The 22,967-nt window shown below is 35.1% G+C and overlaps 1 long non-coding RNA gene across 1 annotated transcript; it reads left to right on the top strand.

Moving 5' to 3' along the window:
• The first annotated feature begins 12,337 nt into the window (after window positions 1-12,337).
• Window positions 12,338-13,156, top strand: LOC129144000 (uncharacterized). The gene is made up of 2 exons (XR_008548038.1): window positions 12,338-12,394; window positions 12,833-13,156. It is a non-coding gene; the product is annotated as an uncharacterized LOC129144000 (long non-coding RNA).
• Window positions 13,157-22,967: the final 9,811 nt, after the last annotated feature.

Raw genomic sequence — 22,967 nt, forward strand, 5'->3', positions numbered from 1 at the left:
TTTTATACTGTGATAGGGATGACTATATCTTCAGGTTTTCAATACAAGAGCAAAATGTATAGAACTACAAAAATACATTTTTAACAAATCATTATTTTGACTCCTGTTTCCCCAGTACTTTGCATCATACTTGATTGTATAATACTTTCTATAAAATAGTACAAAACAGAGACTTCATTTCTCTTAAGACCTTTTTTTTATGAAAAACATTTCTTGCACATTTTCCCCTTCTTGTACCTCCCGTCCTGACATTTTTAAGCTTTCTTGCTTTTTGATGGTTTGCCTGTTAGATATAGATGGGTATTTTGAAAAGGATTTGCGGTGGTTTTCCTAGAGTATGATTTACAGCCAGTGAACAGTTTCCTATAATAGTCAACGTCTTGCTGTTAGTCATCCATTTGCATTGATTATTTTGCATTACATACGCAACACTTTAATTCTCTGTCTGGCATCTGATCTTTTTATAAACCACCCAAATTCTACTTTATTGTGGTACTTGGAGTTAGGTCCATGCAGAGCAGAAAACTTATTTCATAGTCCATACTTGTTTATTACTTGTATAAATCCAAGAGATATTATTGTGTCTCAGTGAACTACATGCATCTAATTAATCAACCAACACCTCTGAGCACCGTATGGTACACAGATAAGTATAAAACAGTAAAAGAATGTGTTCAGCATTCTTACAATCTGAAATGACAAGACATGAAGAAAAGGAATCAACAAAAGAAGTGGAAGAGAGCAAAGCATTATACATTTATCAAAGAGATGCAGAAATAAGTGCTAGGACTTGCAGAGAAGAACAGCTTCCCATGGAGAGAAATTGGACATGGGAGTAGAGATGGAATGCAAAGAGAGATGATAAAGGAACACTAAAGAATAAATAGATTTATATTGGTAATTTGAGGAGATAGAACATGAGGAAGATGATCCTTAGGAGAAGAGAGTTGGAAGACTGTTAAAAAACACACAGATACAAGAAAGAAAATGGAATTTGTGGTCGGGCACAGTGGCTCATGCCTGTAATCCCAGCACTTTAAAAAGCCAAGGTGGGCGGATCACAAGGTCAGGAAATCGAGATCATCCTGGCCAACACGGTGAAACCCAGTCTCTACCAAAAATACAAAGAATTAGTCGGGCATGGTTGGGGAGGCACCTGTAGTTCCAGCTACTCGGGAGGCTGAGGCAGGAGAATGGCGTGAACCCGGGAGGCAGAGGTTGCAGTGTGCTGAGATTGCGCCACTGCACTCCAGCCTGGGTGACAGAGTGAGACTCCATCTCAAAAAAAAAAAAAAAAAAAAAAAAGACAATTTTCCTATTGGTAATGGTTTGCGTATATAGTGTGAACTAAAACTGGAAGAAAAGTTTGTGTTTTGAACCTAACAGCATAATATACCATGTTCAGCAGCCTGAGTCTAATAGGTAGGTTGTATGAATCCCATATAATAAATTATTATTTCAGCAAAACCAATAAAGTACTATGCAAATGTGTCCTAATAATTAAGTTGGAAGAATAGACCATCTCATTTCAGTGTTTCAGCTGGCATATAGGGACATGAAACAGAGCATTAGCTGTAGGAATAAAAAGAAAGGGATGGCTGAAAGAGAAGTTACACTGAAATGAAAGATTGGATAATTAAGGTAACCCTGAAATTTGTTTTGTCAATAAAATTATGAATTCAGTTTTCAAAATGCCAACTTTTAGGTGAAAATGGAACATCTCAGTGTTTCTGTTTGGCTATTTTAGATGGAGGGTCAGAATTCAGAGAGATTAAAAACAAGGGTCAAACATTTTAGAGATGAGCTTTGAGGTTTCTATGAATTTTTGACACTGAAGCTCTGTTAACAATTACCAATTAAGTTTCCCGTAATGTTAAACCCTTTCATATATGTTTGTGTTGAACAAATACAATTTTCCTGGCCAAAGGCTAGGTTCTAAAATCTTTCCCCCATTCCACCTCCTGGGAAATATATACTATACTTCATAAATTTAAAACATCACTACAAAATCAACTCCTAGTACCTATCCTACTGATACTGGAATAGCAGTGAAGTTCCATTTGTAGTGGCACATTCCTCCTATATGATAGAGACAAGTTTTATTTTTCAGAGCAGTTACTACTATATCACCAATAATTTATGTACTTTATGTTTTCTTCCATTGATTCTTATGAAGTAATTTTCATAAGTACCTTGTTATTTACACATGATACCTGACCAAGACAAGTATTTTAGCCTCTCATTTCATTTCTTGCTAAATACCCTATTATTCTATAGTTAGCCCTTAGAGAAGTAGGTACACTATTTACTTATAGTAAAACCACTTTTGAAATAGTAAGGTAGATATATAATGGGCCAGATCTCATTTAAATGTAGAATTTTAGAAAGCTAAAGTGCTACAGGAAATTGGTTATTTGGCATTCCAGTGCCTTGTAAGTTATAACATTTATTAGTATTGTTAACACCTAGTATTAATAATACCATATATATTTCAAAACTGTGCAAAATATTTATTTTACTCAAGAAGATCAAATTCAAAGTATTTTATATGCTATTGTAGAGTAGGGAGATCTTTGTTTGATTACGATCATCCTTAAAATTAATAGCCCCATTTTTGGTATTAAGATCCTGGCATGACTGAGCCCATGCCAGTCTGTTAGAGCAATAAATTGAAAATGCATGCAAATCCTTTATTATTTCTACCTTAAAGAGTTGAAGTCTATTTTTTTCTTCCTTTGAAAGAAGGCAAGTCCTGTGACCTGATTTAACCAATAGAATGTGGTAAAGTGACCTTGGATAAATGCTCAGATTACATGTTGAAAGATCTGGAGCTTCCACCTTTAACCACTTTACATGCTCTGTCTTAAAAGCCAGCCGCCTTGTAAGATGTGTGACTACTTTGAGAACACCATGCTGTGAAGAGGCCAATTATCTACATGACCCTATATAAGTCACGTAGCATGGTAATTTAAAAATAGGGAAAATAATATCCTCTTTAACTACTTGATACTCTGAAGATTCCCTAACTAGTAAATATGAGTATATTGTAGATGAGTATATATTACTTTTCAGTGTATACTTTTGTGAATATATATTTAAAAATAAAACTTGCTCAGCAAAGTCTTTGACCTTCAGAAACTGAGAGTTTAATGTATTTTTGAATATTCTATGTATCCTATATTTTAGGATATTTACATAGGCTATGTGAACTTGAATAATAAATATTTGCACTGTCTAATATGCAAAGGTAGCTCATCTCTGGCCAAGGCTATATTGGCATATGTGGCACTGAGTCTATATTAACATTCTGTAAATAACAAAAAACAACTTGAGTTTAAGTAGAAAAACTCTTATTTTGAGGATTCAAAAATCAATGGGCCAAAATATACCCAGAGCTCAGAAATCAATTGAAATAGGAAATAGAAATACATCAGTAACTCAAGATAATCTCATTTATGGTTCTCAATGTTTAGCTACATCACTATTCTTTGGCTGTAACCTGTATGTTCTGCAACTTTGTTCAAGTACTGTAGACACATTGCTCTATAAGGCATACATCGTAAAGTTGCTTTTTTGAAGGCACCAGCACAAATTAAACTATAATCTTTTAGATACTAATCATCTAATACCAATTTTAAATCATGGGAAATGGATTATTGTCTTTGGTAAAGTCGCCACTTGTGCAGTCATTTGTGGCCATGGGAACAGAACTTATTGTACTGACACCTCCACTGAAGTTACAACCATATGAATTAGGGAATAGACATGGATTTCATAGGAAAAATAATGTTATTATTGGCTTAAGCTGGGCGGTAAACCTAGAGGGGTCTCCTACTGGTTGCTATTAGTGGAGATAGAAAACTCATCTTAATTTGTCTGGTCTCAGGACAAATTTCCTTTTGACTATCATTTTTCTGATAATATTTCTGATGCCATCTTCCTTTATCATCATGGTTTCATTCAGAGGGAAGTGACCTATTTGATTTGTAGCTGAGAAAGCATGTAATTAAATAACACCCTTGGGCTCATTCTATTTTTCTGCCTTATCACAAAATAAAAAAGAAACGTCTCCTAAAGGAGAAATAAAGAAAATGCTGATACATAGCAAATGATACTTTAGATTTGCCTGCAAGGACAATCCTCTTACTACAAAATAAGTGACTATAAAGTATTGGAGAACTTTGGGAAAAAAATAAAACAACTACCTAAGCATTGTGAATGCTGTAACGTAATTTATTAAGTTTGTTCCAAAACACAAAGAATTATTAGATCATCTTTTATTGAAGCTGCTTCGTTATCATTATCAGCATTTGTAACTTCAACAAAAGCAATACTTCTAAACTAGAAATATATTAGATTCTTGAAATTATGTTAAAAGTTAAGACTTGTTATAAGAGACATTTATTTTAAACTTCCAACACATTTATATTAGCATTAAAACAGAAAATATGTAAAAAGCTTAAATGAAAAATGAAAGATTTAAATATAAGGTGAAATTTCAAAGATTATGATGTTTTTACTAGAAAACACATAGAAACTATATTTTAATTGTTTTTATTTTAGTCATTCTCATCTCCCCCACCTTTTGTATGCACTTGAAAGAGATGTGTGAAATTGAAGAGAATAACAGTAGGCAACAAAAAGAACACAAAAATATCACTTACGAAGATTTTAGTTATAAGCAGGAGCTAAAAAAACCCCGTAAGTTTGAAAGCCACCTTATGGAAATAGCCAGTAGGATTTTATCAATAAGCATACTGATGTCTATTTGTACTGCATAGTTTATAAGCACATCGAGATATCCAAGGCATGAAAAACACAATTCAAAAACACAAGCACAAAACCAAACAAGCAAAGAGCATATACCTGAATATATTTGGAATATAAAGCCTTAGAATTAAGCTTAAAATTGAGGATAGCACTGATTGTAGTGATCATCATATCTAATAAGCAACTAGTTCATTAATCTTAAGAAAAGGCTTCATTTATATATTTGATAAGATAACTTACAAATCACATGCTTCAGTGAAGACAGTGGAACAAATAAGTTCTAATCAAAAAATGTTTTATAAACCAAATGGTATCACGTAAGTTCATTTTATTAGGCTATTGCCACAGCTATCAAAATATCATAAAATAAATGATTAATAAGGCAAACAATACTAGTTTATTATTTAACCAAGATTTACTCAGCACCTACTATTTGTAAGCCAAGTGATAGGTCCTGGTAAATAATTAAAGAGATGAAAAACACACCATATCTAAGAAACACTCTAAAGCATTAAAATAATAAATGTATTCACTATACAAGGTTAGAAAAGACTAGCAAATAATTGCTAAAGTACTTAATCAAACGTTCAGCAGGCTGTATGTGCTAATTGAGAAGATGCAGTTGGGGGAGTGAAACTCTCATGATTGATTAGGGGAATATATTTGGTTGTCTCTAGTTGGTCCTGAATTGGAAGTTGGGACAAAAATGAGGGAAATTGTTAGTTATTGTTTAAGCAGTGACTGTTTTGGGATGATTGCTACCAGGTTTGTGGCTTGGCTTCCTGGATTGGTTCCTGCAGATTCTGGGACAGCTCTGTTTCTATATATGATATGTTAAGTCTCTCATTACTTAGGCAAAAAAAAAAAAATATGTGTGTGTGTGTGAATACACATGCATAGTTATAATAAATATCGAGAATTATTAACTTTAACATTATAGATAATGTCAGTTATTTATAGGGTAGGTGGTTGGATTTTCAGGGATGGATACCTCCTTTTTGTGAAGGGAAAGAAATTAATAAAAATTACTTATTGAGCATATTAAAAACTGAGTATATTCAGGTCACTAGGATTTATAAGCAAAGGGGTACAAATCCTGTAGAAAAAAATGATAGAATCATGAAATCATTTGTATTATTTTGACCAAAGAATTGAGGCAATTCAATATGTGAGGAGAGATTTTCTTTAATTTTTTTCATCTTAAATTTTCTTGGGTATATAATAGGTGTATATATTTATAGGGTACATGAGATGTTTTGATACTGGTATGCAATGCATAATAATCACATCAGGACCTCATGAGGTATTCATTTGAAAGGAGAAATTCAATTATTGTAGTACTAGAACCAAAGATGTAAGTAAATGTAGGACATGCTCATTACCCTCTGCCCCACCTTACAATAATGAAAGGTAAATGAAGTAAGCCAGAATATATAGTTGAACCCACTTTTCATCTAACTCTTTGTGAAAGCTCTAGAGAAGATTTTGGGAAACTGTAGAGATGTAGACAAATTAGTGAGGTAATAAATTAATTTGAGTTAAGGATATAAGAATTACTTTTGGTCTTTATGTTAGTGAGAGTTTCTGATTTTGAGAATCTAGCATTTCTTCCACATTCTCTGGCCAAGTTAATGTAGATATGACTGCATATGTGCATTGGGTTTTCCTGTTTTATTTATTGGCATTTGTGTCTAAAACCAAACGAACAAATATCCTTGAATTGAGAAACTGAAGCAGCTCATTCTCCTTGTTTACTATGCAAGTTCATCTGGGATCGCTAAATTTATGTAGGCAGTTACTTAGATTACCCTTCTTACCCTTATTACCACCAAGCTTCGGTACAAAGAGGTTTGTGGCAGTAAAGCAGAATCAGTTTTTACTGTCAAATTTTCCTTAAATCTCTATAATATTATCTACTTTTATTATCAGAATTCACCAGTGAATACTCTATAGGAATTGAGAAGCCCCACTATCATGGTATCTAAGACATAATCCCTATACACACTGAGTATGTGTTTATTATGGCAAAGCAGACATGTGCACAGATAACTCTAATTAAAGCTTAACAGTTAGTAACCTCATAGATGTACCATAAAGTCATATAAGTTTTCAGAGTGGACAGTGTGTGTTTGCATTTGAAGTAAACGATTTATTGGATCAAAGTGGCTTTATGTTGAGGATAAGACTGAAATGGATGTTCAAGGAGAGGATAAATCGATTTTGTAGAATGTCAGAGAAGGAGCTTAGATAAATATTTTTTTTTAGAAGGAAGTCATATGACTGAAAACATAGAACCTAGAAACTTGTTTGGAAGGAATATAGACATCTCTGGGGAACAATGATAATACAGCTTAGAAGCTAAAGAAAAATAAAACATTATTTTGGAAGTATTACGTTTGGAACTATTGCAGGAAATTGGGTTTACAAAACATTGCTGTGTATGAGATATTTATATGATGCCTATCCTCTACCAGCCTAAAGCTTAACTTGTGGGATGATAAAATAAGTAAACAGAAAACAATCCAATCGACAGGATAGCATACATGTTATATGAAACATACACTTCACTGATTAAATCCACACTTTTGCTGTAACAAAACTATTGGAAATTAATACTTTCCTATGTTAGATTTAAAATAAGATTAACAAATCCTGTTTCTGCATTATAATTTTATACATTTGATTGATTCAAATTCTGCTTAAATATTTTTATTGTTTTACAATTTGGCTGGCAAAAATAAGAAAAGTTTCCAATTTTTTATGACCATAATTTTCTAGGCTTCACGCACTGTTTTACCTTTAAAAGACACACAGTGAAAAGTACTTCCTGCTATCATGGCATAATTTTGTTTTTGGAGCCTCTCCTGTCAAGGAAAGGATATCTAGAATTGTTTTGCTAGGTTTTTCTTCTGGGGGAGACAGTTTAACAACTATCATTATCAAAACAAAATATAATTACTGATGATTTTTTTTTGAAAATTGAGATATATAGTAGCTGAATGAGCTAATGGGAAGCCTCTATTCAACTTGTAATTTGCCTTTCTCATTTTATGACAAAATATCACTGGAAAGAGAATTAAAAGGAAATATTTTATTTTTACATTTTTATATTTTAAATAAAAAATAAAAATTTTAAACCTTCTCAATGGAACTTAAAAATAAATTAGTCATAGCTGTCCAAAAGCTTACACTAAGATTACTACTTTTGGTCTGGAATGTATTACAAGACACAATGATTTTTTAAATTAAAGGCTGTCTAGATTATTCTTCATTAACATTTAAGGCCACATCCAAACTGATTAAGAAAAAACACTAATATTTTGACTAACAAATATCAGTTTCTTGCCTTTCACCAGCTCAGAATGGTTTAATCTTCTTTCATAACCCCTAGTCTACCTGTCTTTCATGTTTTTTGTTGTTTTTTTTTTTTTGAGACAGAATCTGGCTTTGTCTCCCAGGCTGGAGTACAGTGGCGAGATCTTGGCTCACTGCAAGCTCCGCCTCCCAGGTTCACACCGTTCTCCTGCCTCAGCCTCCGGAGTAGCTGGGACTACAGTCGCCCGCCACCACGCCCGGCTAATTTTTTTGTATTTTTAGTAGAGACGGGGTTTCACTGTGTTAGCCAGGATGATCTCGATCTCCTGACCTCGTGATCCGCCCACCTCGGCCTCCCAAAGTGCTGGGATTACAGGCGTGAGCCACCGCGCCCGGCATCTTTCATGTTTTTGAACCATGCACATAACTCTCCATACTTCATGTGTAATGGCTAATATTTCTGTTTAAAAAAAATTAAACATTTGTTTATCTTGCAAGAGTTTCATTTACCATTAGACATGCATTAAGGCGGAAGTAGTACAGTTAAGAATGTCAGCAGTTCATAGGGTGCAATTTCAGTGGTTCAAGAATTCTCTCAAAGTAAATATGCAGACAGGGTCAACTCGTTTGAGGCTTTCCCCTTTCTTTATACCACCAATTAAGCTTTCTAATATTTACTATCCTTTCTCCTAAGGCCACCTGCTCTGGAACTTTTAAGATAAAAAATAAACTTCTTTGGTAAAAGATCATTTTTCTCCTAATGTAAGAATAGAGAGAAACTTGCCTTGGTCGTATCCAATACATGATTCTCTTTTTGTTTTATCATTGTTTTGTATCACATCAAATTATACTTTGCAACTCAATTGTCTCCATAACAAAATCTCTATTTGTTTATCAGAGGGAAAAATTCACACAATTAAATATATATTTAATTATATTTGTATTAATTATATATGGAAGCTTTGTTCTTTCGCTCTTCACAATAAATCTTGCTGCTGCTTGCTCTTTGGGTCTGTGCCATGTTTAAGAGCTATAATACCGCGAAGGTCCGCAGCTCCATTCTTGAAGTCATCGAGACACGAACACACCGGAAGGAACCAACTCCGGACACACTATCAAGATTTTGGGATTGATAAGAAAAAAGTATATAGAATGAAAAAAACAAAAGCTATTTATTTTTACTGAATATTCTTCTTTTGATATCTGCTGACCATGGGATATAAGGAATTATAAGATAATTCACTGTCCCTTAGGTTCCCATTACAGATAGATATATACATACATATATATACATACCATTAATTCACACAATATATATATTTAATTATATATGTAATATATATTTAATTGTGTGAATTAATGGTATATATGTATATATATTTAATTGTGTGAATTAATGGTATATACATATATATTTAATTGTGTGAATTAATGGTATATATGTATATATATTTAATTGTGTGAATTAATGGTGTATATATATGTCTGTTATATATATGTGTGTTATATATATGTGTTATAGAGTTATGGAGAAGACCTTCAATTATTAATTATAGGTTTTAAATTTACCCTGGCTTTTAAAGGAATAGAGTACACTGTTTTTTCTTTACTACTTTTATCTCTCTCTCTTTCTCTCTTTCCTTCTCTGACTTTCTGTCTCTCTGTCTCTTCCTCTCTCTCTCTCTGACTCCCTTTTTTCTCTCTGTCTCTTGCTCTCTCTCTTTCCTTCTCTCTTTGACTTTGTCTTCCCTCTCTCTCTCTTCTTCACTCTTTGACTTTCTGTCTTCACCACCCCCCCGCCCCTTTCCTTTCTGCTGTCTTTCCCTGCCTCTGCCAGCCACTTATGCTGCTGTTCTCCCCTCTCTTTCCCCTTTTTGATGGCTTCAGCACTGTAAGACTGCCACCTCCTTGGGTTTTTGCACTGTGTGCAATAACTCCATGATTCCCTAGTGGTATTTAATGAGGCTTCCCCCAGAGGTTAGGAACTCCCTTTCTTTCCATATTACAGCATGGGCATATAGGATTAGATAAGCATACTTGCTATCTGTATACACATTTATTCTTTTTCCCTTTCCGAGTTCTAAGGCTCGGGTAAGTGCCACCAGTTCTGCTAACTGGACGCTGGTCCCTGGGGGAAGAGGCTTACTTTCAAGTACTGTTACATCACTAACTAAGGCATAACCTGCCCTTTGTATCCCATTTTCCACAAATGCACTTCCATCGGTATATAGGTTAAGGTCAGGATTAGCTAAGAGGACTTCTAAGAGATCCTCTTGGGTAGCATATGTCTGGAATATAATTTGTTGGCAGTCATGCTCTATTGGTTCCCCATCCTCTGGGAGAAAAGTGGCAGGGTTGAGGGCTGCACACATCCATTTCTGAAGCACTGGTCCCTCAAGGAGTAGCGCCTGATATCTAAGCAGGTGGTTGTCTGATAGCCATAAACTTCCTTTGGCACCTAGTATGCCATTTACATCATGAGCAGTCCAGACAGTGAGATCCTTTCCTTGTATTATTTTGATAGCCTATGATGCTAAGATGGCCACTGCTGCAACTACCCATAAACAGTGAGGCCAGCCTTTTGCTACAATATCAATTTCCTTACTTAGGTATGCCACTGCTTGTGGGGTTGTCCCATGAGTCTGAGTAAGGACTTCAAGACCTATTCACACCCTCTCTGTGACGTATAAAGAGAAGTTTTGTCCTGTGGGAAGCCTTAAGGCTGGAGCTTGTATTAGGGCCTGCTTTAAGGTTTTGAAGCTTGTTGCTGCGGGTTCCCGTTCTACTAGATGAGTATTTGCCCTCTGGGTCTCCTTAATTAGAAGATATAGGGGCCTGGCTATCTCGCTGTATCTGGGGATCCTTAGTCAGCAAAAGCCAGTGATTCCAAGGAACACCCACAACTGTTTTAATGTCTTAGGGTGAGGATAAGCCAGTATAGGCTGTATTCGTTCCTTGCTGAGGGCCTTGGTTCCTCTGGCTAAGATTAGGTCTAGATATTTAACTTGTTGTAGGCAGAGCTGGGCCTTCAATTTAGATGCCTTGTACCCTTGATTAGCTAGAAAGTTCAAGAGATCTAGAGTAGCCTGCTGGCATAAGGCTTCCAAACTGGTAGCAAAAGTAAATCATTCACATACTGAAGGACCAGAGTGCCTGGACTTGAGAAGTGGCCTAGATCTTGGGCCAGTGCCTGACCAAACAGATGAGGGCTACCCCTAAAACCTTGAGGCAAGACCGTCCATGTAAGTTGGGACGTGTGGTCTGTGGGATCCTCAAAGGCAAAGAGAAACTGGGAGTCAGAGTGCAGCAGAATACCGAAGAAGACATCCTTGAGGTCCAGAATCATGAACCATTCTGCTTCCTCTGGTATTTGAGAAAGCAGGGTATAGGGGTTGGGTACAACTGGATATAGAGGAATTACTCCCTCATTGATGAGTCTAAGATCTTGCACTAGTCTCCACTGACCGTTCGGTTTTTGTGCTCCTAGAATTCGGGTTCTGCAGGGACTGCTGCATTTTCTTACTAAGCCTTGAGCTTTTAAATGTCTAACAATATCCTGTAATCCTTTATGAGCTTCAGGCCTTAAGGGATATTGCCTTTGATAAGGAAAAGTGGTGGGGTCTTTTAGCCTGATTTGGACTGGGCGGGCCCTTTTATATTCAAAGACATCACTACACATTTCCCCTTTCTTTCTTAAATTATCATATTATTTTTTCCCCTCTCAGTTCACTGCAACCTCCACCTCCTGGGTTCAAATGATCCTCACCCATCAGCCTCTCGAGTAGCTGGGACTACAGGCAAGTGGCACCATGCCTAGCTATTTTTTTTTCTTTTTTCTTTTCTTTTTTTTTTTTTTTTTGAGACAGAGTCTTGTTCTGTTACCAAGGCTGGAGTGCAGTGGTGTGATCTCAGCTCAGTGCAACCTCTGCCTCCCGGGTGTAATCCCAGCACTTTGGGAGTTTGACACAGGTGGATCACTTGAGGTCAGAAGTTCGACCCCCCCGGTTTCACCGTGTTGTCCATGATGGTCTCAAACTCCTGACCTCAAGTGATCCGCCTGCCTCAGCCTCCCAAAGTGTTGGGATTAGAGGTGTGAGCCACCATGCCAAGCCTCAGCCTTTTAATGAGTCATAGATCACTCCTCAAAACCCTCATCATCCCTGCACTCACAAAGCCACTGTTCCAAACAATCATTAGGCCACAAATGAGTTGCCATAGTAGCCTCCTAACTGATCTTGTTTCCCCTGTCCTTCAATCATTCTCACCATAAAGCCAAAGTGTTTCTCTGTAGGCATATGCCACTCCTCTGGTAAGACTTTTTATGTCAAAGACTTTTTATGTCACTCATAGTGAAATCCCAAACCCTTAGAAATACTTAAAATATTTTGAGATCTAATATCTCTTAATCATTCTCTCTCAATCATTTCAAATACCTCTCCACACTTCTTCCTTTTTGGCTACACTATCTTCCTTGCTATTCCTAAACATCTCAAACATGTTTTCTGTAAACATTAAACATGTTTAATCTGAGATTTTGCCTTGTTGTTCTCCCTAAGATGCACTTCCCAAAATATTTCCCTTGTTATATCTCTTATCTACTTTAGATTTGTATTAAAACATCATCTTTGAAGGAAGTCTTGCTCTAACTATTCAACCTAAATTAGCACTTCCTCCCAGCCACACCTTCTATTCCCTTTCCCTGCTTTTTAAAAAATAACACCAATCTGTGTTTTTTTTTTTTACACAGAGTCTCGCTCTGTCGCCCTGGCTGGAATGCCATGGTGCAATCTTGGCTCACTACAAGCTTCGCCTCCTGGGTCCAGGCCATTCTCCTGCCTCAGCCTCCTGACTAGCTGGGACCACAGGCGCCCGCCACCATGCCTGGCTAATTTTTTGTATTTTTTTTTTTTTTTAGTAGAGACGGGGTTTCACCATGTTAGCCAGGACGTTCTCAATCTCCTGACCTCATGATCTGCCCACCTCAGCCACCCAAAGTGCTGGGATTACAGGCATGGGCCACCACACCCAGCCAGTAACACCAATCTTTAAATAACATTTTGTATTTTGATAATTTGTTATGCTCATTTTCTGACTCCCCTCTACTTACCATGACCATAATTTAACATTCGTGAGGGTGGGCACTTTATGTTTTTTAAGTTTTACAATTCATACATATTGTTTGAATTAATCAACACTTATTCCAAGTGGTTGTTTTAAAAATAGAGGAGATAATATATATAATCTGAGTAAATTTGGTGAATAGTAGAATCTTAATAAATGCTTTCTATTATCAAGGGGAGTCCTTGAAACCTCAATGATATGATCATATATTATGATATGGAGGTGGGCATCTGTATTGATTTGGAGAAGGAGGTTCATTAATTTCCATTTCAGTACTCAAGGAACATTTGAATGGGAAAGTGAATAGTAGACTTGTCTATCTTCCTGCTTATAAAAACAGAAGGTAATTTTTTATTTAACTTAAGAAGCTAGAGGTTGCTACTTGAATTGCATATTTAGATGGGGATTTTCCTAATCAAAGTTATTATTCCCATTGAATTAAATATTGCAATATATGTCATTTTATTTTGGTTTTGTAAATAGTAAATAATTTTATAACCCAAGGTTAATATTAAAATTTATTCATAATCTTTGTTATATAATAACAGTGACAATGGTGAAAAATCTTTGTGGTCAAAAATACTGTACAATTAATTAAATATTTTTAAAAATTGTCAGTTTAAAAGAAAAACTAATATCTAATTTTCACTAAAACAGCTATTCTTATAAAGATTATTCAAAGCTGTTGTCTATCAGTTTGGGTATATATTTAGTTTTATAAAATTGGAAAAAAAAGTAAAACTTTACTTTTAAAATTAACACTCCATGTCTTTATACCAATTAATGGTCATAAAAGCTGAAAAATGATGTGTAACAACTCATCAAGTACTAGGTTGGATGAATTAAAAATCCTTTGAATGGTCCTAAATTATCTCTCTGGCAAATTAAAATATTTAATTTAAATATGTGATTATAAAGTGATTATATATTGCCTCTAAATCTTTTTTGCTTAGTGACTTTTGAAGTATTGCTATTGTAAACCAAAAATAAAATTCTAAGCCCCTCAACCATCTGAATGGACCCTCCTCTCCAGCAAGGACATTCCAAAGTTAACCTGAAAAAGTAGCTCAGGCCATGATGGGAAGGGGGAGCTGGACATGCCTCATTATTCTCTCCTCCCTGTTGTAATTACTGATAGAACAGGCTCTTTAAGTCGGATAAGAAACATTTATAGTCTATTATCTCTGAAGCCTTCTACCTGAAGGCTTCATCTACGTGATAAAACCTTGGTCTTCACAATCCCTTATCATAACCCAGACATTCCCTTATTTAGATAATAACCCTTTCAACCAGTTGCCAATCAGAAAATCTTTAAATCTACCTATGATCTGAAAGCCCCTGCTTTGAGTTGTTCCACTTTTCTGAACCAAACCAATGTATATCTTACATGTATCGATTGATGTCTCATATCTCCCTAAAATGTTTAACATCAAGCTGTAACCTAGCCAACTTGGTCAGGCAGATGGGGTCAGGAACTCCTGAGGCTCTCACAGGCATGTCCCTAACCTTGGCAAAATAAATTTTCTAAGTTGGTTGAGACCTGTCTCAGAGAGTTTTGCTTTACACTGTAAACCAAAAAATAATAATAATTTATTAAAATATGAATATCTTTTTTTAAATTAATATACTTTAAGTTTTAGGGTACATGTGCACATTGTGCAGGTTAGTTACATATGTATACATGTGCCATGCTGGTGCGCTGCACCCACTAACTCGTCATCTAGCATTAGGTATATCTCCCAATGCTATCCCTCTCCCCTCCCCCCTCCCCACCACAGTCCCCAGAGTGTGATATTCCCCTTCCTGTGTCCATGTGATCTCTTACAAAAATTTTTGATTATGTTAAATTATTTTCTTTTAAACTTTTTCTTTCTTTTTCTTTTTACCTTTTTTTTTTGAGAGGAAATTTCGCTCTTATTGCCTAGGCTAGAGTGCAATGGCGCAATCCCAGTTGACTGCAACCTCTGCCTTCTGCCTCCTGAGTTCAAGCAATTTTCTTGCCTCAGCCTCCCAAGTACCTGGGATTACAGGCATGCACCACCACTCCTGGCTAATTTTGTATTTTTAGTAGAGACAGGCTTTCTCCATGTTGGTCAGGCTGGTCTTGAACTCCCAACCTCAGGTGACCTGCCCACCTTGGCCTCCCAAAGTGCTAGGATTATAGGTGTGAGCCACCGTGCCCAGCGCTCTTTTAAGTGTTTTGATACTTAAACCCTGAGCTCTTTTAAGCACCTTCAGGTTAGAAATTTGTCTCAATTCTCGCAGCATGTAATCTGAGATCTAGTACATTCAAATGCTCAGGAAATTTATTTGATATAATTTCTCATAGTTTGAAAAAAGAGCTCTTTAATGTGGTCAACATATAGTTCTAATATAGCTGTAGTATATGTATATGCAATTTATTCTTCTCAATTTGTTTAACAAAATATACAAAGACCAAAAATTATTTGCAGAATAAGCAAATATTTGCAGATTAGAAAAAACTATGAGTTGATTGAATTATCTACTATCTTTTGGTAGACAAAATACCAAGTAAAGAACAAGAGATGTGCAATTCTAAAAATGTTTCCAAGTTTTAAAAAATGCAGTTTATTTATTTTCCAGTAATAGGATTGTAAAATATATAATAGAAACACAGCCATTCTTTTACTATTAGCAGAAATCAAAGTCATTTAGAGAAAAACAACTTTTAGTAGAAAAGAAAACATATTATAAAATCTCTTAAAGCCTGAAAACCCAGAAAAGAGACAAATGTTTCCATTATGTATTAGAATGAGAAGAAAAAGAAACACACACACACAAAAACCTCTTAGAGGCTTCAAAATTGAAGCATGCAGTATCTAAAGTTAATGAGTAGGAGCTGTGGGGAAAAATGTTTTATTACTTGGCATATCTACATTGTAGTTATAGCATTTTCTGCATTGTATTGCTACAATATTCTAGCTACAAATTGGCTAAAATAGTTCTTCCAAGAGTTTCTTTTTGGTGTCTTTTTGTTAAAGACCATTGTATCTCCCAAATACAAACAAACTTTTTCAAGATCATCCCGAAACTTTTGTGTATAGTGGGAGAGGATGGAACATGGTGACTTGCTGATATTTAATGTCTCTAGTATTCAAATAAGAATATGCATGATGGTTCTATCTGAAAACATAAACAAGATTAGATATTTTATAAAGAAGACAAGATAATCCCAATTTAAAGAAAATTATGGACACATGTAAATATAATTTTAACTATTTTATCACTAAATCTAGTTGGCAGTCATAAATCTGAGTATAAATAAAGCAACAGTCATAGTTTTTTTATTTTTATTTATTTCATTATTATTATTTTATATGAATTCTCACTCTGTCACCTAGATAGGTGTGCAGTGGTGCAATCTCGGCTCACTGCAACCTCCGCATCCGGGTTCAAGTGATTCTCCTGCTTCAGCCTCCCAAGTAGCTGGGGTTACTGGTGCATGCCAACATGCTCAACTAATTTTTGTATTTTTAGTAGAGACAGAGTTTCACCATGGCTGGTCACATACTCCTGACCTCAAGTGATCCACCTGCCTTGTCTTCACAAAGTGCTGGGATTACAGACCTGAGACAATGCACCTGGCCAACAGCACAGTTTTTAAATGAATTATACCAAACCTTCAAGGAAATGATATGCCATATCTTATATAATTTTTCTTAAACCTCTCACATCGTTTATAATGTTGGTAGCAATATTCCCAAAAAGTCTGTATGAAACAGTCATATATTCATTAAAATATGAGTATACTTAATTCATCAATGTGCAAATAAAATAATGATAGAGGCAGGATAATTTTTTGCTCCTTAGTTCAGCTAAATCCGGGTTCTTTTCTCGCAACCAGGAAAAATTGGGCACATAGATACATTGAAGGGTGAAGAGGGCAGAATTTATTGGGTGAAAGGAAAAGAGAGGGGTCCTGCATGCAGGTTGGCTCCACCACATTCCCTCAGTGCATGTGGCCCTCCAGTCCCTGCAGGCATGCCTAGGAAAACCCCCTGGGTAGGTTCCCTTATTGGCACAAAACATTTGATGTAACACTTGGGCCGGTTGGAGATTCTCCAGGGACCCTTCCTTATCTACCTGGGCATTTGTCTGCCTCCTGTCTCTATTAGGAATACACTGTGGGCCGGGCACGGTGGCTTATGCCTGTAATCCCAGCACTTTGAGAGGCCAAGGCGGGCAGATCACGATGTCAGGAGATCGAGACCATGCTGGCTAGCTGGTGAAACACCATCTCTACCAAAAAAAATACAAAAAAATTAACCTGGCATGGTGGCAGGCGCTTGTAGTCCCAGCTGCTTGGGAGGCTGAGGCAGGAGAATGGCGTGAACCCGGAAGGTGGTGCTTGCAGTGAGCCGAGATGGTGCCACTGCACTCCAGCCTTGGCGACAGAGCGAGACTCCGTCTCAAAAAAAAAAAAAAAAAAAAAAAAATACATTGTGACCAAGTAGGTTTTAAATTTGAAGAGGGTGAGTGATATAATATTAAGAAAACTATTACTATACATATGAATATTAACAGACTATTACTCTTTGTCCATATTAAAAACACTTAAAATATGCCAATAATAGGGACTTTTGGTAACCAACCAAAACATCTACATAACACCTCTAGTAATCATATTATTTAATGTTGAAATATTAGGACCATTTTCATTCTGATTAAAACATTAGGATTAAGATAGGAATTACCAGAGTTTCGAGTCAAAATTTCGTTGGTGATTCTAGCTAACATAATGAAACAACAGAAAATAGTATAAAGTTAGAAAGCAATAAATAAAATTCACAAAAGTTAGGATTGAATATCAATAAAGTCAATGTCTACATAGAAACTTTAACTAATAGAATTCTAAAAGTATACACATTCTGAAAGATCATTACACTAAATGTGTCAATGCCATTTTATAACTACAAACAACATAGGAATAAATGAAAAAAAATAACTATAAAGTCTGACTGCAGCTGGAACTATTACCTTATGAAGGAAATAAAATAGGACAAATAAATAATAATTTACACTTCTAATGAAATTTAAATCTGCATATCTCAGCCATTCTACTTTCAGGAAATCTTGAAAAACTTGGAAAAATTTTAACCAATCTATATAGGAAAACTTGGACAAGGCTATTTATTATACATTTTATGAATTGTATAATGAATAAATGAATTATAACTCATATAATAAATACATTTATAGTGTAATTATAAAACATGAATAAGGAGGAAACTCCTAAAATGTAGAATAGTGGTTACTTTCAGGTGGGAGAGAGAAGAATAAGAGTGGGGAGTCAAATAATGGAGACATAGAAGAATTAAACACGATGATAAATGAGACAGACTTACAATATGCATTGGATATACTTGCTGATAGAGGATGTGTCACCTTATCAAATGCACATCAATATTTTTAAATGGCTATATATTACATGATAGAGAACATCAATAAGTTTGCTGAAATAGAAATATATCATTCCCTGATGAAAAAGCAATCAAAAAGGAAATTTTCAATAAAATAAACACAATAACATACCAAAGGCCTTTCCAGCAGGAAATTAAATAAAACCTTTTCCTGAAAGAAAAACAAGAAAAAAAAAACAACTCTTGTCTAACAAGGGAAACGCAAATCTTAAAAAATCCAATCAGATATCTATAATGTTCATTTTTTAAAACCTATAAGGGACAGATATTGTTTTGAAGCACAGGCAAAAATAAAAAGCTCTTCAAGCCATTATTAAAAGACTAGAAAAATCTCAATATCAAACTGGCTAATCTTACTACTGTAAGCCAATATCACTTCTGCATTTAAATGTAAATATTCTTAAAAAATGAAAAATATCTGTTCTGTAGAAAAATAATGAATCAGGGCCACATACTGCTTATAAAAGGAGATCTTTACCACTTTTCCCAGATACAAAATGCTTCATTATATGGATGTATTAATTTATTCATTCACTGTTCTGTTTATGGGCATAGTGTTTTATTTTTCCTTTATCTTCTTTTAGTTACACATAATACTACATGAATATTTTAGTTGTTGTTGATGTATCATTAGCCTTAATTCATAGAAGTAGTTTTGCTGGGCCAAAGGTTAAATGTCAATGTGCTTTTGTTGGATATTGCCAGATTTCTCTCCAGTTAGAATTGCATATGAGCAATGTTTTATCCACAGATTCACACTCAGACTGTCATCATACAGTTTTGTACTAATCTGATAGGTGAAAAGTGAGAAATTAAACCACAGTGTAATTTAATTTGCATTTTTCCAATTATAAATCATAGCAAAGTTTTTTGTTCCTTGCTTTCATTTTTTAGATACATCTGGGAGCCAGCCTGAAAGATAGAACACAATGATTCTTGCCATAATACCATAATGGTATTACGTCCTTACGTAGTCCACTTCTACACTGAAACAAGGGTTGCCCTTGTGACCGATAGAATACTGTATATATGATGGTGTGTGACTTCTAAGAACAAGCCACAAAAGGCATGCCAGCCATAAAAGATAAGCCTTTAGACTCCTGCTTTGTTCAGTCTAGAATAATCCAATTGTCATTCTATGACAACACTCCAGCTGTCTCATAGAACCTATCAAGAACAACTGAAGTATTTAATCAATAATCAATAACAACTCTCAAGCCTGTGGGAATGATTCACCTTGATATCAAATCATCCAGCCCCATTTCAGCCTTCATATAATTCTAACCCTGGATGATTTCTGAATACAGCCTCATAAAAGATTTAAGTCAGAAATTCCCAGCCACTTTATCCTAGTGTTGGCTCCAGGTAAAGGGGCTCTCCAATTTGTTTGTCTGAAAATGTATTTTATTTATCAATATTCCTGGAGGATATTTCCCAGTGGAAATAAAATGCTATAATGGTAGTTATTTTCTTTCAGTACTTAGAAAATGACAAACCAGTATTTCTCTTGTGAATATGACTGAGTTATTTTGTCACTTCAGTAAATGTAAATTGTAGGTTTCTATTACTTTTAGGATTTTTGTCTTTCTCCTCAAACAGTTTTGTTATGATAAGTGTGATTTTTTGTTTGTTTGTTTTTTGTTTTTTGAGATGGAGTCTCGCTCTGTCGCCCAGGCTGGAGTGCAGTGGCGGGATCTCGGCTCACTGCAAGCTCTGCCTCCCGGGTTCACACCATTCTCCTGCCTCAGCCTCCTGAGTAGCTGGGACTACAGGCGCCAGCCACCGCGCCCGGCTAATTTTTTGTATTTTTTTGTAGAGATGGAGTTTCACCGTGTTAGCCAGGATGGTCTTGATCTCCTGACCTCGTGATCCGCCCGACTCGGCCTCCCAAAGTGCTGGGATTACAGGCGTGAGTCACCGCTCCCGGCCGCTAAGTGTGGTTTTATTTCATCTATCCAATTGTGTTTTGTAGAATTTCTGAAGTCTTTGTAGATGGATGTATATTGTCAATTATTTTTTAGTTTTGCAAACTTCCCATTCACTATTTCTTATGATTTTGTCCATCTGCTTTAAACTGCATTTTTCTATTGATAAATAATTCTGTTAATATATTGTCTCTTTAGTTGCCTCTAATCTGTTGTTAAGCACATCTACTGAGTTCATAATTTAAACTACATTTTATATTTTTTGAAGTTCATTCATTCTTTTTATAAATTTCAATTCAATGCCGAAATTTTGCTTTATTTTATTTATATTCTTGACCTTACAGTTGTAAATTAAACATTTTGACAATATTGATATCCGTATCATTCAGGAGTCTTTTTTTTTTTTTTGGTGAATTTTGATTTTATCTCCTGATGTGACCCTCATTTTGCATTGAATGTATATTTATATAAATACACACACACAGACAGAGAAAAAAAAAGCTGGAGACTCGAAATGATGTCACTTTCCTGGCAAGAGTGGTTATTTTGCTTCTGGAAGCCATTAAAAAATGGGCAGGTGATCTTAATTCGTCTTGTATTGTGGTGATTCTCAGGTTTATTTTACTTTGATGAGCAATTTCCAAACTGTTCTTTCTTTAGTTTGTCTCACTTCAGAGCCTATACTAAAACCCTACAGTGTTTTTTAGAGATCCTCCATCTGTGGTGGACAGTGATCTCCATAATAACCTGCCAAAAGCTGTTTTAGCCTCGGAGATGCTTAGCCACTACTTATTTGCTTAGTTATTAGCCTTTTTTCCTGCTGTGTTCAAAGAACAAAAATACCCTGGAAGGAAAGAGTGATGCAAGATGTAAGGCTCATTTGCATTTCAGTTTTCTCTGTGATCTTGTAAACTCAATTTCTGTCTACTTTCATGATCCTGAACTCTAACATTTGTCTCTTCAGCTCTGATGGAAGAAAACACTGTTGTATTCCATATTCTCTTAGTTATGGTTTTCTACATAGCTCTTCAGGACCTTTACCTCTTCAGGACCTTATGCTAAATGCCTCTAGAGAAAAAATAGCAAAAAAAATGAAGTTTATATTGTTTTCTTTCCTCCTTCTTACTGGAATATCAATTTCTGATTCTACTTGAATTTTAATAACATTTTCCTTTTTAGAGCATCAGGTCCTACCAGCCAGTTTTATATAGCTATAAGTGGAAGTTTACTTGCTCTCTTGTTTGCAATATTCACAGTATCAAATTGCCCTTAAATTCTTTTCCTAATACGGGTAAATATGTATGTTAGCCTGTTTTGTGGGTTTTTTCCCAGCTTAAAAAAATTGATATTTAAATATTTTGAAGATACTGATATCTGACTTCTTTCTACATTCTTTACCAGTAATTATTTATTAAGATTTTATTTCCCAAATCATTTGGATCAGTGTACATGTCCATTCCCTTTCATTGTAAATCTAATTTATAATTTTCTTTGATCTTTTAACTGAAAAGAGTTATTTTTTTACCTGTACATGGAGATATAATTGCTGTTGCTGTTTTTGTATTGATTCTGTAAATTCTTTCCCAGAGACTATAGCTGTTCTAATTGGAAGATAATAGACAATCATCACCTTATAGAAGACATACAACACATTTTTGTAATACTGTCCCTTGTAATTCACTGCCTATTGATAGTGTGGGGTACTTATATTAGGTATGCTACCACTTGTAAAAATAACTCGTTAATTGCATGGGTATTAGGAGTCCTGTCCATACTTCTTACTGTTTTTATAACCTTGTACAAATTAAACTAACATATCTTTTTTTTTTTTTGAGATGGAGTCTTGCACTGTCTTCTGAAACTCAATTTATATTCCTCTCTGAAGTGATTTTAAAGACACACAGTTTCCTTTATAGTAATTACACATTTGAAAATTTCAGTTATGCATTAGAACAACACAGATTTTGTTGGATGCCATTATCTTTATACGTAGCTTTTTCTAAATATATAGACTGAAAAATATGTAAGAATGTAGAAAAATAGCAATCAAAGCTGCAAATTTGTCAACCTAAAAAAGACAAAATAACTGCAATTTTTCTACATGATTATTTTCCCAGCCTATCTTAAATGCTACATTTTTTAGATTCTATGAGCATCACTACCATAGTGTATACACACACACACACACACACACACACACATAATTGTAGGGTTTACAGTTTAGCTTATACTTAGTATTTCCAGAACAAAGATTTTTATTTGTTCATCCAACTGCTCATTCAGCCATATTGAACTAGAAGGGAAGCAACTTCCTTTTTGTTATGCTTTAATAGACACAGTTTGGCAAGTGTTTTTCAATAAGCTTCACCTTATTCCTGAAAAAATCAGGCATTCT

The sequence above is a fragment of the Pan troglodytes genome, chromosome 4 (assembly GCF_028858775.2).
Source record: "Pan troglodytes isolate AG18354 chromosome 4, NHGRI_mPanTro3-v2.0_pri, whole genome shotgun sequence".
In the NCBI taxonomy this organism is placed as follows: domain Eukaryota; kingdom Metazoa; phylum Chordata; class Mammalia; order Primates; family Hominidae; genus Pan; species Pan troglodytes.